The following is a 13,044-nucleotide window of genomic DNA, read 5'->3' as shown; positions in this document are numbered from 1 at the left end:
ACGTAGATAAGATACTGATTAGAATCTTCGACAATTGCTGTTGATAGTCCTTCTAGACGGACTGACGGCGTTGATATAGTCCTTCTAGATGGACTAACTGTTGATGACAAACTAACCGAACAGTTGTGCTCAAAATCTGGATAGAGTTTACTTTTAACTTGACACATATAACCGGGAGAATTTTCATTTGGTGTCAACAAACTTAGGAATTCTGATTCATTGGCGCCTCTAAACCGAAATGTTTCATTTACCTCTTGAAATGCTTGAAGGTTAAACCAGCGAAATATAATGTCATCGGAGCACATCGAAGCAACTGAGCAGAATATGTCTTTGGTGTCAACAGAATTTAGAATACCACATGATGGATTTCCTGGTAGTTGTGAAACAACACATATCGGTTTTTCAATTTTGATCGTCACAGATGAACTAGAATTATTTGGGATAGTCAGGTACGAGTACCGACAGCTTATGAAGCCTGTATCTTGTGAGGTTGTATTGGATATCAGAAGTGATGTGTATAATCCACTACCGACTGTCATTTGAGTCACAGTAACTCTTGGTATTGGCACATCCACATAATAAATCATTGTCATACCAGTTGCAATAGAAAAATGATCCCATAAAAATATTGATCCATCGACAAGGTTTCTGACGGTACATAAAAACTGAACGGTTTCACCTTCCCTAATAGTTTGGTTGTTTTGCGATATACTGAGAGTAGGTATACCCTGGCTTCTGACAAGCATGAAAGCAAACCATATGATTGCACATGTAATCAGTAAGCAGCCATTAATGTTGGTATTTCCTTGTGTAGATCTCATGGTGTACATAGCAACATTCAACGCTGTATAATTTAATTTGAACTGGACCGACCAGGGGCGTAGCCAGCTTTCTTGGTCAGGGGGGGCAAAATAAAATTTTGGGGGCACAGACGAACAAAATTGCAGTTGCATCATACAATACATAGAGACTGTATGTCTTCGAGCTTCCCGAAAAGGGCCTTATTGGGATAATGTGCGCACGTGGCGCAAAAAAAATGGTATTTTACACTATTTTCGCCCATTCTCCGGCTAAAAAAGGGCTTTATTGTTACAATTTGCGCGCGTAGCGCGGAAAATTTTGTATTTTACACTATTTTGGCCCTGAATTTTGCTAGAAAAGGGCTCCTTGCCCTTTTCTTTTCCTTTGCCCTCCTGATTTTCTCTCTCATTTTTTGTCAGGGGGACACTTTTTCTTTCATTTTTTGTCAGGGGGGGCAATCTGCCCCACCTGCCCCCCCGCTGGCTACGCTACTGGGACCGACAATCCTGTTGTACAATAGATCAGTTAGTGCATAGTAACTGCATACTCTTGATCAGGTTGATGTGGTCTTCGAAGAGTTAGATTGAACGACTTTCCAGTAATATGAAATGACGATAGTCAGGTTGGTTATTACATTTTTCTTCGTAAGAACACACACCTGTCAAGCTATCTGTAGGCCTTATATATAATAATTCCCTTTGTTTGGTCCTTTTTTACTTTTAAACTTTTAAGTTCCGTGTAGGCTTACTCCCCATTCCAGAAAAATACAGCACTATGTATTTTGGATTTAAAAAAATCATCCTACTTTGCGAAATGAAATATCTTTTAGTAAGTTCTAACTGACAATAATAGTCAAATATCAGGGGATATTGGTCCAAATGATATCTGACAATGTCACTCACATAACTCAAACACTTGACACAAATCTAAGGATTTGTAGTATAGACTATGAGTTTGCTCAAAAATTTAATGTTTTATGTTAAGGTTGGTCTGAACCCTGGAATTATGGAAACTTTCGGGCCTCATAACTGCTAAATTGTTGGTGTAAAGTATATAAAAGTATACTTATTTAGAATGGCAAAGACTTGATAAGTTCATATGTGAGGCCAAATTTGGGCTAAAATGCCATTTTTGGCCCAAAATCCCAAAATAACGTTTTTGGCCCACTTCTTTTTCGTGCAACGTAACAAACAAATTCTTGGGCCAAAATTTTTTATTATTAATTAATTAAAACTAGATAAAAATATCTAGGAGCCGTTCAATTAATTTTTTGAATTTTGACCAACTTCCCCAAAATTTTTTTAATTTGGGCAAAAATCTGGCTTTTTGATGATTTTTTGAAAATTCAGCATTTTTTGACCATTTTTGGTGCAAATTTCCCGAAGTTGGTCGAAATTAAACAAAAATGAAATAACGGCTCCTAGATATTTTTATCTAGTTTATAAAAATTGATAAAAAAAAAAAAATTGGCCCCAATTTTTTTTGTTACGTTGCACGAAAAAGAAGTGGACCAAAAACCGTTATTTTGGGGATTTGGAGTCAAAATGGCATTTTGGCCCAAATTTGACCTCACAGATGAACTTATCAAGTCTTCGCCATTCTAAATATGTATACATTATGAGGCCCGAAAGTTTCCATAATTCCAGGGTTCAGACCAACCTTAATTTTGACAATTGGTTATAAAGATATGAAAAAATTTGTTTTCCAAAAAGTAGAATGCATAGCCTGTAATCTTTGGGCTTGATTTTCACAGCATACGAAAAACACTCTATAACGCTTGTTTTTGGTCATTGTTTCAAAAATATTAAAACTTGACTTTTATTGTCAGAACAAACTGGCAACTAGGATTAGGATTTAGCTGTGTTTTATTTGGCAAAACATGATGTTTTTTAATCGCAAAAAATAGTGCTGTATTTTTCTGGAATAGGGAGTATAATTATTAATTACCCTTTCGATGTGTTCGACCTGATAAAATAAAACCGGTCATGCGTCAATGTATACAGTCATTGACAATGATATGGTTCAACATATTTTATTTATGACATGAACTTACCAAACTGGTAAACATGGTAATGTGTTGCAATTTTTTATCAAATACAACAAATTTACATCAATAAGTTCACTGGGACTGTAATCAGAAGCGGATAAGAGAAAGGATCTTGTCAGTATATTAATCCTGGGAGGGGGACACAGGGTATCGAGGGGAGGGGGCGTAGAAACAGCAGACTTAAAGGGACATTTTATTCACTCCTAGATAGTGAAAACCAATCAGAGCAAACGTTAATATTACCAGCCATGCATAAATATTGTATAATTGTACGGGTGCGTACTCCTCGTAGTAAGCGCAGTACTTTTGGACGCGTCCATTTTCCTTGCAGGTGGATGAATTTATATTTGCTTGCATTTTCCAACATTGTTAGTGATAATAATAGAAGAGTTACAGAAATAGCAAAAATCACGGGATATTTTTAGTCCTCCTATGAAATAGGTTAATAAATGCGTATCACTTGTTGTTCGAGAAATTGTACAAAATAATGCACTTGTACTGAGATGTTGATGCATCTAATGCACTCCCCCTTCGGGGCTCGTGTATCAGACGTATCCACATCTCAGTACACGTTCATTATTTTGTATAGTTGCACGCCAAACAAGTGATACGCATTTATTAACCTATAATTAGAAATCCACAGCCTCATCCCACCACTTTTCTCAAAAAAAAATTGAGATTGTTATACCACTGGAAATCTATGGCTACATAATATTCACATACAAAAAAATTCTTTCAGATTAATTGGTTTAGCAGAAATATCGTTAATTTTTTTTATTACTCAAACGCAAAGTCGGGAATCAACTGACATTTTGGGAAGAAGCTCTTTTTGTGGATATCTATATTCTGAAAAAATGTCATAAAAAGAGGATGATAGGATCACAAAATACCCCTTTAATGAAAACCCCTATACTGCAAGCATAGTCATTCAGAGAGGTTTAAATGTTTATAGAAAAAAGAACGTTGTTTTTGCGCAGCAAATGATGACTCATTATTTTTTGATCGTGTCGCATTAAATATTGTTCTTTTATTTATTTATTGTTTTAACTATGACACTATTCTTCTCATTATCTGCGTATATATTGAGAGCAAGTGTTACTTTTGTAATTTCTCTTAACATCCGGCCGGGATTCCCGCACCAAGCAGATGGATCAATAACAACACCAATCGCATTGAGAAAGCCAGAAGGTTTCTGGCGAAACTGTCACGAGGGGTCTTGACAAAGAACTTTAAATAGCTGGCTCTTAATTATCCACAGAGCATGACATTGCTGACATTGGCTCTAACACGTATTTGCTCTAACACGTGATTCATGACATTTCTTGTCCACCATTTTGATCCCCTATAGCTTACAGCACCTGATTCTTCGAACTTTTACGATCTGATTTGAAATGGTCTATGATCCTCTTGTAAAATTGTAATTCATTGAATTCATTGAACTCAAGCGAGAACTGTAGAAGCCTTTATTTCTTGCTCTCATCCACAAGATCTAATTTACTAGTACACCACCAGATTCCTGATCCTGCCGTGCCAGAGGTACACTGCTGCCCAGCTACTTTATGTACTCTAGAGTACTCACAAGGGTACTCTAGAGCCCGGCTCTAAAGTACCAACGAAGTAGTCTGCAAGGCGACCAGCAATAAGAATCTGGTACTGGTAGTGTAGGTTTTGGATCAAAGTATTCTGCAATATACTTCAGACTACCATGACTATGTTGGTTCATAAATAGAGTTATCGACAAATCGAGGACTATCGGGACATGTCGAAAGTATCGTCGACATATCGGGGTTCGGAACCGTCGGGAGTTTTGTACTCAGATCAAAGGTGGCGTATGAATATTCATGAGGGCTTAAAGTAGGAGTCGATATCTTTTCTCTGTCCGATGTCGTATCATTACTTTCCTTAGTAGGTAAAGGACTGTATAAATGTTTATCGGTTGGGCTTCCCGCCTGGGCGTAGATGCCCGTGTTGTTGGCGGTTTCATCGATGCTTGAGTAACCGGTCGTATCTCCAAGAACAGTGATATAATACGGCGTTCTAGTTTTACCAACCCTTGTATTAGGGTTCACACTATTGTCATTCGTATTTTTTGTAGCTTCGTCAGATTTTAAAACTGATTTATTAGATGTAATTTGATTTGATGAATAAGCGTTTATATCTTCCATAGCGATTTCATGCTTAGGTTTCTCATGGTGTTTCTTGCTACATGCTTTACAGCATGCACAAATGATACAGATACAAATAGCTATCAACAGTAGAGCACCGACTGGAACAGAGGCGGCGATAATAGTAGATATATCTTTGGCATTTTTGATGGGACGCTGTGTTGTCGTGAATGAGTCGGGCAGTATGGTGCTAGTTTTAACTTCGAGTGGATTAACGTTGCAATTTAAAACTACCGAAGGAAACAAATTGCTCTTTAAACGACAAATATAACCATTGTCCAACGCAGTTTTTTGAACTGTAACTGCGTTACTGATATGAGTATCATTTCTTTCCAGATTACCGCTTAGTGGTGAATCTGAACTTCGCCATTCTAGTGTTATGTCATTAGGGCAGATATCGCCTGACATATCTGATAAGCACTGTAGAGTGACTTCACCTTGATCCGGATCAGAATATGAGCAATGTGGTGGTCGTACAGGTGGATCTGAGACACAGACACGGGTTTCATGACTTATAGACTTACTACCACTGCCAGAAGGATAGTAGTATCGGCAAATAATTGTCCCAGAATCTGCCACGGTTAAATTCGCCATCTGAAGCACAGAAAGTGTAGGATTAAATAGGAAATTATCACTGACAGTAACACGAGAATCATATGTACTTCGTATGTCGTACCAATAAATAATTCCTGACGCCTTTGTATGTTGCCAAACAATCTCTGTACTGGATGGTCCGATGAGAGTATCGCCAGATGTCACCTGACAACGAAGCTTCATCATTCCTCCAACTTCTACAATTACATTTGAGTGTGAAACGTCCATAGTGGGTATTTGTAGAGCGCTGGATATCTTCAAAACTGAATAACATAAAATAATCTGCAGGCTCAGAATGATGTTCCTTGATGATAAAGAAGTTCGGTGATGTTGACAATGGTTAAACGCCATAATGCAAAGGTCGGTGCAACAGCGGTGTTACCTGCAAGTTGATTAATTATATGTCTCGAACTGTGAAGTAATTAATGTAGTCACTCAAAAGTGGCTCAGTTCAATAGTCTGTGCATTTGAAGTGTACTTTCAATTCAAAGGATTCACAAAATATACCATAGGTATTATACAGTTATCAGGTTGTAGACTTAGTCATTTTAATAGTATACCACACCAATGTTATTGTACTCGTTTCCGTGAGGCCCGGCGTCAAGGTCGTTTGGTGTTGAACTTGAACTACGCAACGGAAGCAACGACAAACTTTTTCCAATGTCATGACAACGGTATCAATTTATTATTTCTATAATAAGTTATTGCAATGTTTGATTATTTCTTATGTTTTACGTTACTTTATATTTGTAGGTTAAAATGTGTATCTGTATGGTGGGGAGTGCATTAGATGCATCAACTTCTCAGCATAGTACAAGTGTATTATTGTGCATAATTTCGTGAGCAACAAGTGACACACATTTATTATATTTCATACACGAGAAAAAAACCCACAATATTTGTTATTTTACAACAAAATTGTCACTAAAATGTTGGAAAAGACAAGCAATTAATATAAATGCATAAACCCGCAAGAAGAATGAACGCAGAGTGCGCGCCTGTGCATTAAACACAATATTAATGCATGCGTCTCATTTTCCTAATGTTGGCTCTGATTGGTTCTCGCTGTCTAAGAGTGTATGAAATTGCGATATATGTGACATGCATTACATTCAGGACTTTCAGGACAAATAGGAACATTTTTTTGTGATCCACGAACACAGAGATTTGTTAACATGGTGAAGAAATCTCAGTAAAAGCTTTAATATAAATAATGTACGTCTTCGAGCATAACTGCCTTGTTGTTGTGACGTGACGGGTCATGTTTAATGTAGGTCGTGAGCTACACGTCTGTTTGTTTCGTGACCATAGTGATACTTGCAAAGGAACGAAATACAACGATAACTATAAGGCCTACATAGTACGGCAGATTAGTGAATCAATTGATCCCAACGTGATACAAGCAGCAGAATTGGTATCCCACGTATTGTAGGTCACTAATATGAAAATACGCTAGCCAATCAACGTTAGCCATTTGGGCAATATCAGAAATCCGAGGCCAACGTTTATCAAGTGGTCAAACTTCAAAGTTGCTCAACTTTGTTTCAAACTAATTACAAAATACTTCTCTTGCAATAAGGAATAAGAAAATAGGCTATATAGTTTGACCTATATCTACGACTTATCATTCTGGAGTTATGAGTGAAAAAGGTCGAAGGTCAATATTTGTGCTCTATACAGATGAAAATGGTCTAAACTGTTGTGTCTTGGTTGATATTCAAAACAACAGTTTATATGATTTATGATTTTAAACTTTTGATCTCAACACAAGATTAGACACACCTCAAATTTTCGGTCGAAACTTCGGTTAAGTGAAGGTTAACTCTGATGTATTAGATGGCCTCCTTGACACCCCTTTCGAAATCTCGTAATCTTATATTGGCGAAACAGAACGATCTTTGAAAGCCAGATTCCTTGAGCACCGTCGACCAAGTTCCAGCTCGTCAGAAGTCTCCAATCACATCCATATCGAATCCCCGGGGCACCAAGTTGACTTGGAGCAAGTTAAGATCCTCGACCGGGAACCAAAGTATTTCGAAAGGGGTGTCAAGGAGGCCTCATCTACATCCTTCACTTTACCGTGACGGGGGCCGATACCAATTACCAAGAGTCTACGACCAAGTGTTGGGGTCAAGTGTCCAAAAGGTCATTGATCCAAAACTTGGGTTGCCAGTCTCCCGATGAAGGTCGAAGTTACGAACAAAAATTTGAGGTATGTCTAATCTTGTGTTGAGATCAAAAGTTTAAAATCATAAATTATGATGTCTACCAACACAGATGAACTTTCATGCTAGAACAATTTATGTGATCTAACTTATATATTCTATGGCGTATATTTATGTGTGGTCGTCTCGCCTCGTTCCTGAGTCGGTGTTGTTTGTTTCACACGCACCTGTTAAAGCCAGTGGTATGTCTATGTAATTAAGGAAAATCACGGCTTAAGGGGGTACTACACCCCTGCCCAATTTTATGCCTATTTTTGCATTTTTCTCAAAAATTATAGCGCATTGGGAACAAGTAAGATATGTATATTATAGGGGCAAGGACTACAACTACTGCACTGGAAATTTTATTTCAGCACAGACAACAGTTGTGGAGTTACAGTCAAAAATGAGGGAAAACCAATATTTGATCAATAAATCAATAACTACTTGCTTTGAGTTGCTGAATTTTCAGTACAGTAGTTGTAGTCCTTGCCCCTATAATATACATATCTTACTTTTCACCAATGTGCTATAATTTTTGAGAAAAATGCAAAAATAGGCACAAAATTGGCCAGGGGTGTAATACCCCCTTAACCCACCACTAATTGTAACAGAACAGAGAAGATTATTAAAGAAAATATCAAAAGTCCCCAAAAGTCCAAGTAGTGGAACAGTGTCTAATTTGCATAAATCCAAAATGGCCGCTTCTGCAGGGGGTGAAATTTCAAAGTTGGTCAAATCTTGTTTAAAACCATACCAATGTCTTGCTCTTATCATACGGATTCAGAAAAGTATAGTTTCTATTCCTACTCAATGTTTAGACAGTTTCGTCAGTCGTCACCCAGGTCGGACGACTGCTTCAGTAATGCGATGATCCGCCTACTTATCTTTCCCGCAAAATTTATCATTCCTCGGGAAAGTAGGCAGATCATCGCATTACAGAAGAAGTTGCCCAACCTGGGTGACGAAACTGTCTAAACAGTGAGTAGAAATTGAATTTGTCTATATAAATTATGAACTTTATGACTTTATACAATCCTGATGAATCTATTCCAAGATATCTGTTATTTTATCATTTATACTTATTTATCATGCTTTATATATCTGCGCATATTGTTAAATTGAGAACAAATTTTAGTTTCGTGATGGCTCGTAAATCATGTTATCCACAAAGCCTTCCTCTGATTCATCACTTTCACACGAGTGTCCCACAGGCGTTGATTCTGGGTCCAATTCAGGGTAATTTGCGTGTTCTTTAGTCTGCGATTTGTCACGTTTATCCGGCTTCGCGTAAATTGGGACATTATCATTAACACTGTCTCCGACACCATTTTCTAGTACAAAGTAATGATGTCCGTCAGTTGAGTTTTGGTTGGTGTCCGTTTCATCCTCGTCGTTATCTCTTTTCATTGACGGAGCAGCTCCGTTCTTTTTGAATTCAGCATACGCATATGAATATTCATTATCATTCTGAGGAGTCTCCAGCTGTGGTCGGTTTATGCCTGTGTCTACAACCATGATGTCATTTATTTTATCATACAGACTTGATTCTCGAGTATTATCTGAATCTACTTGATCATACGGGCTCTCATTACCGGACATATTGTTGTCATTTATATGATTATCATGACCGTCAGTAGTCTCGCCTATACTGTTGGGCGTTTCATCGTCAGTTTGAATGCTATCATATGGGTTGTAGCTTTCTAATGAGTTCTTTGTGTCCAGACTTTGCCCATTTGATTCATCGGAAATATTTTCATCCTTTACTACCTTTGGCTTTGTATACTCATTATCTGTAGCGGTAGTAAGAATGGACAACCGGTTGATTTCATTGGTTTGTTCGCGACCACCAGGCTTCTCGTCTACACCGGCATTTATATATGTGTTGGAATTGTGTAAGGAATCCTTAGTGCCTATATTCTGTTCATCATACTCTCTTTCTTTGTCGGTATATTCATTTTTATCTACAGTAGCATAGGGGTTTAACTCTTTACTTCGATCATTAATGGAAGCTTGTACGTGCATTTGGGTGTCCGTTTCTTCTGCCTTAGAATGAATTTGCGCAATTTTGTCATCTGTTTTATCGTCAAGAGTACTATCGTTATCGGAAGTAGTGGCTTGATTAGTCGAACCTTCTAGCAATCTTGTCTTTTTAATTGGTTTAGCATAGATTGGCGTTTTGTCACTTTCCTGATCATGTTGCCTTTGGTCGTTTCCTTCCAGTTCAATACAACAAAGATCTATGGAATTGTCTTGTCTTATATCTTCATTTTCTGTCGATTTCTGTTCATTACCCTGTTGAAATGCAATCTTGAAATTACTTCTGTTGGATTTTTTTGAGAAGCTACGCTTTCTGCAAATGATGACCAGGATCAGTATGAAGATGATAATAAGCAATCCGCCACCACCAGAAGCGGCAATAACATAGATACGATTAGATTCTTTCTCACTAGTTGTGGCGCCTTTAGTCGTTGTTGCCATTGTATCGGTATGAGGTGTGCTTGTTGAAGGCGATGATGCCGTTGTAGTAAACGAAGACAAAAGGAAATCAGTCGAGGGCGATTCAGGCATGTCTGTGAAAATTGAGGAAGTTGGGGATGTAACATCAGAAGAGACAATAACTGAACAATTTTGTTCAAAATCTGGATAGTGTTTACTTGCAATTTGGCACAAATAGCCGGTATAATTTTTTTCTGTTGTCAGTAAACTTAGAAATTCTGATGTATCTTGACTTCTGAGGTTTGACGTTTCATTTAACTCTTGAAATGATTCAACATCAAACCAATGAAATGTTATGTCATCAGGACACATTGTTTCGACTGAGCAGAATACTTTGTTGTTGTCGTCAGAACCACAGGATGGATTTCGCGGCGGTGCTGTAATAACACATATCGATCTATCAATGGTCACCGTCACAGATGAGCTTGAGTTATTTGGGATAGTCAGGTACTTGTACAGGCAGCTTATGATGCCTGTATCTTGTGAGGTTGTATTGGATATTTGAAGAGATGAGTATAATCCACTAGTACCGACTGTCATTTGCGTCACAGTAACTCTTGGTATTGGTGTATTTACATAATAAGTCACTGTCATACCTGTTGCAATAAAAACATGATCCCATAAAAATATTGATCCATCGACATTGTTTCTGACGGTACATAAATAATTCACTGTTTCTCCTTCCCTAACAGTTTGGTTGCTTTGCGATATGCTGAGAGCTGGTGTAGGCATATCTTGGCTTCTCACAAGCATGAAAGTAAACCATATGATTGCACATGCAATCGATAAGCAGCCATTAATGTTGGTATTTCCTTGTGTCGATCTCATGGTGTAAATGATAACATACAACGCTGCATAATTTTGACTCCTTTATAATCTAGATGCTGTACTTTGATCAGGTTGTTTTTCTTGATTATGTTGACGTGGTCTTCGAAGAGTTAGATTGAACGAATTTCCAGTAATATGAAATGACGACAGACAAGTTGGTTATTAGATTATTTCTTCACACGAGAACGTATAGCTTATCGTACTATCTGTAATAGGCCTACATGTATATAATTATATATAGTATTTCCCCGTTTTAGTCCTTTATTCTTTTTACACTTTAACTTCCGTGTACGTATGTCAAATCGCTCTTTCATTACGTTTGACCTGTCACCTACAAAACCGGTCATCCATGTACATGTACAAAATGGGACGATTCAAAAGAACGGCATTTATGACATTAACAATATGTCTGTATACATCTTCTTGGCGGTGTGTGTCGATTTCAAGTTTACATTTACAGTCACCTACTCCAAGCACTTCCTTGTTCCAATGGAGTAGGTATACTAAGCTTAAGTTAATTAAAGCATAACATTGTACGATCTTTTAAAATGGATTTGGTCTTCTTTTTTCCAAATCTAATTTGTTGGCATATATTTGTAATGTTTACCCATGTCCCAACTTACAAATAATTGGATTCAGCCAAATTCATTGTATTTTAGGAGAACAAAGCAAAATTGAATCAAAGTCACATTATGACTTTAAATCCCCATAGAACACCACAGTTAAGCGTACAAGATACGATATAGTAAATGAATTTTCTTTCATTTGGTTTAACAGTTGTTACTAATAATATTTCACAATATTTGGCAAAGAAGAATAACCAAATTAATATTTTACCGAAATCGTATTATTAAAGCTTTAATGGAAAGCATAGGCACTATTTCAAAAATAAAATCTGAAATTAAATATAGTGCACTCATGAATTTTTACCCATCATTGGGTCGCGTAAATGCGTTATCCGATCAAATTTAGCTTTCGAACTAACGATTTTATGAGGGTTACTGCAAGATATTCGTAGGTGACATTTTTGTCATTTTGCAGCATAAGCATCCATGTGTTTCAATATTTTAACTTTATTGTTTTTAAACTTATTAAATTAAAATATTATTTAATTAATTCCTTTTAATACTTGCAAAATTTTTGCATACCTCTATATTTTCATAACCCATTCATACCTAAAATAACTTGCACTATAACTTCTGCATTAATATTAGAACATAAATTAATTTATCCGACTTTAAGATACCCTGAACATTTTATGTTGCAGATGGCAGAAATATTATAAGATTTATAACGTTGTCTTAAATAGACCTAAGCAAAAGGATGGTGTTTTAGAGATTTTTTTGTGCCACGCGTGTGTGTGACTTCAAAAATATCTCAGTTAGAACCTCTTTCTTTTGTGTAATTCACATAATGTAAATTGAGCTATATCTTCAGTAGATAGCATGCAGCGTTCACCTAATGTAATTATAGCTATATCTTCAGTAGATAGCATGCAGCGTTCACCTAATGTAATTATAGCTATATCTTCAGGAGATAGCAGCGTTTACCTAATGTACCGGTAATATTAGCTATCTTCAGTAGATAGCAGCATTCACACAATGTAATATTAGATATCTTCAGTAGATAGCAGCTTTCACACAATGTAATATTAGCTATCGCAAATAGATAGCATTCATACAATGTAATATTAGCTATCTTCAGTAGATAGCAGCGTTCACACAATGTAATATTAGCTATCTTCAGTAGATAGCAGCGTTCACCTAATGTAATAATAGATATCTTCAGTTGATAGCAGCGTTCACACAATGTAATATTAGTTATCTTCAGTAGATAGCAGCGTTCACACAATGTAATATTAGCTATCTTCAGTAGATAGCAGCGTTCACCTAATGTATAATAATAG

Source organism: Amphiura filiformis, unplaced genomic scaffold (assembly GCF_039555335.1).
Source record: "Amphiura filiformis unplaced genomic scaffold, Afil_fr2py scaffold_24, whole genome shotgun sequence".
Classification (NCBI taxonomy): Eukaryota; Metazoa; Echinodermata; class Ophiuroidea; order Amphilepidida; family Amphiuridae; genus Amphiura; species Amphiura filiformis.
This window is presented reverse-complemented; position numbering follows the sequence as displayed.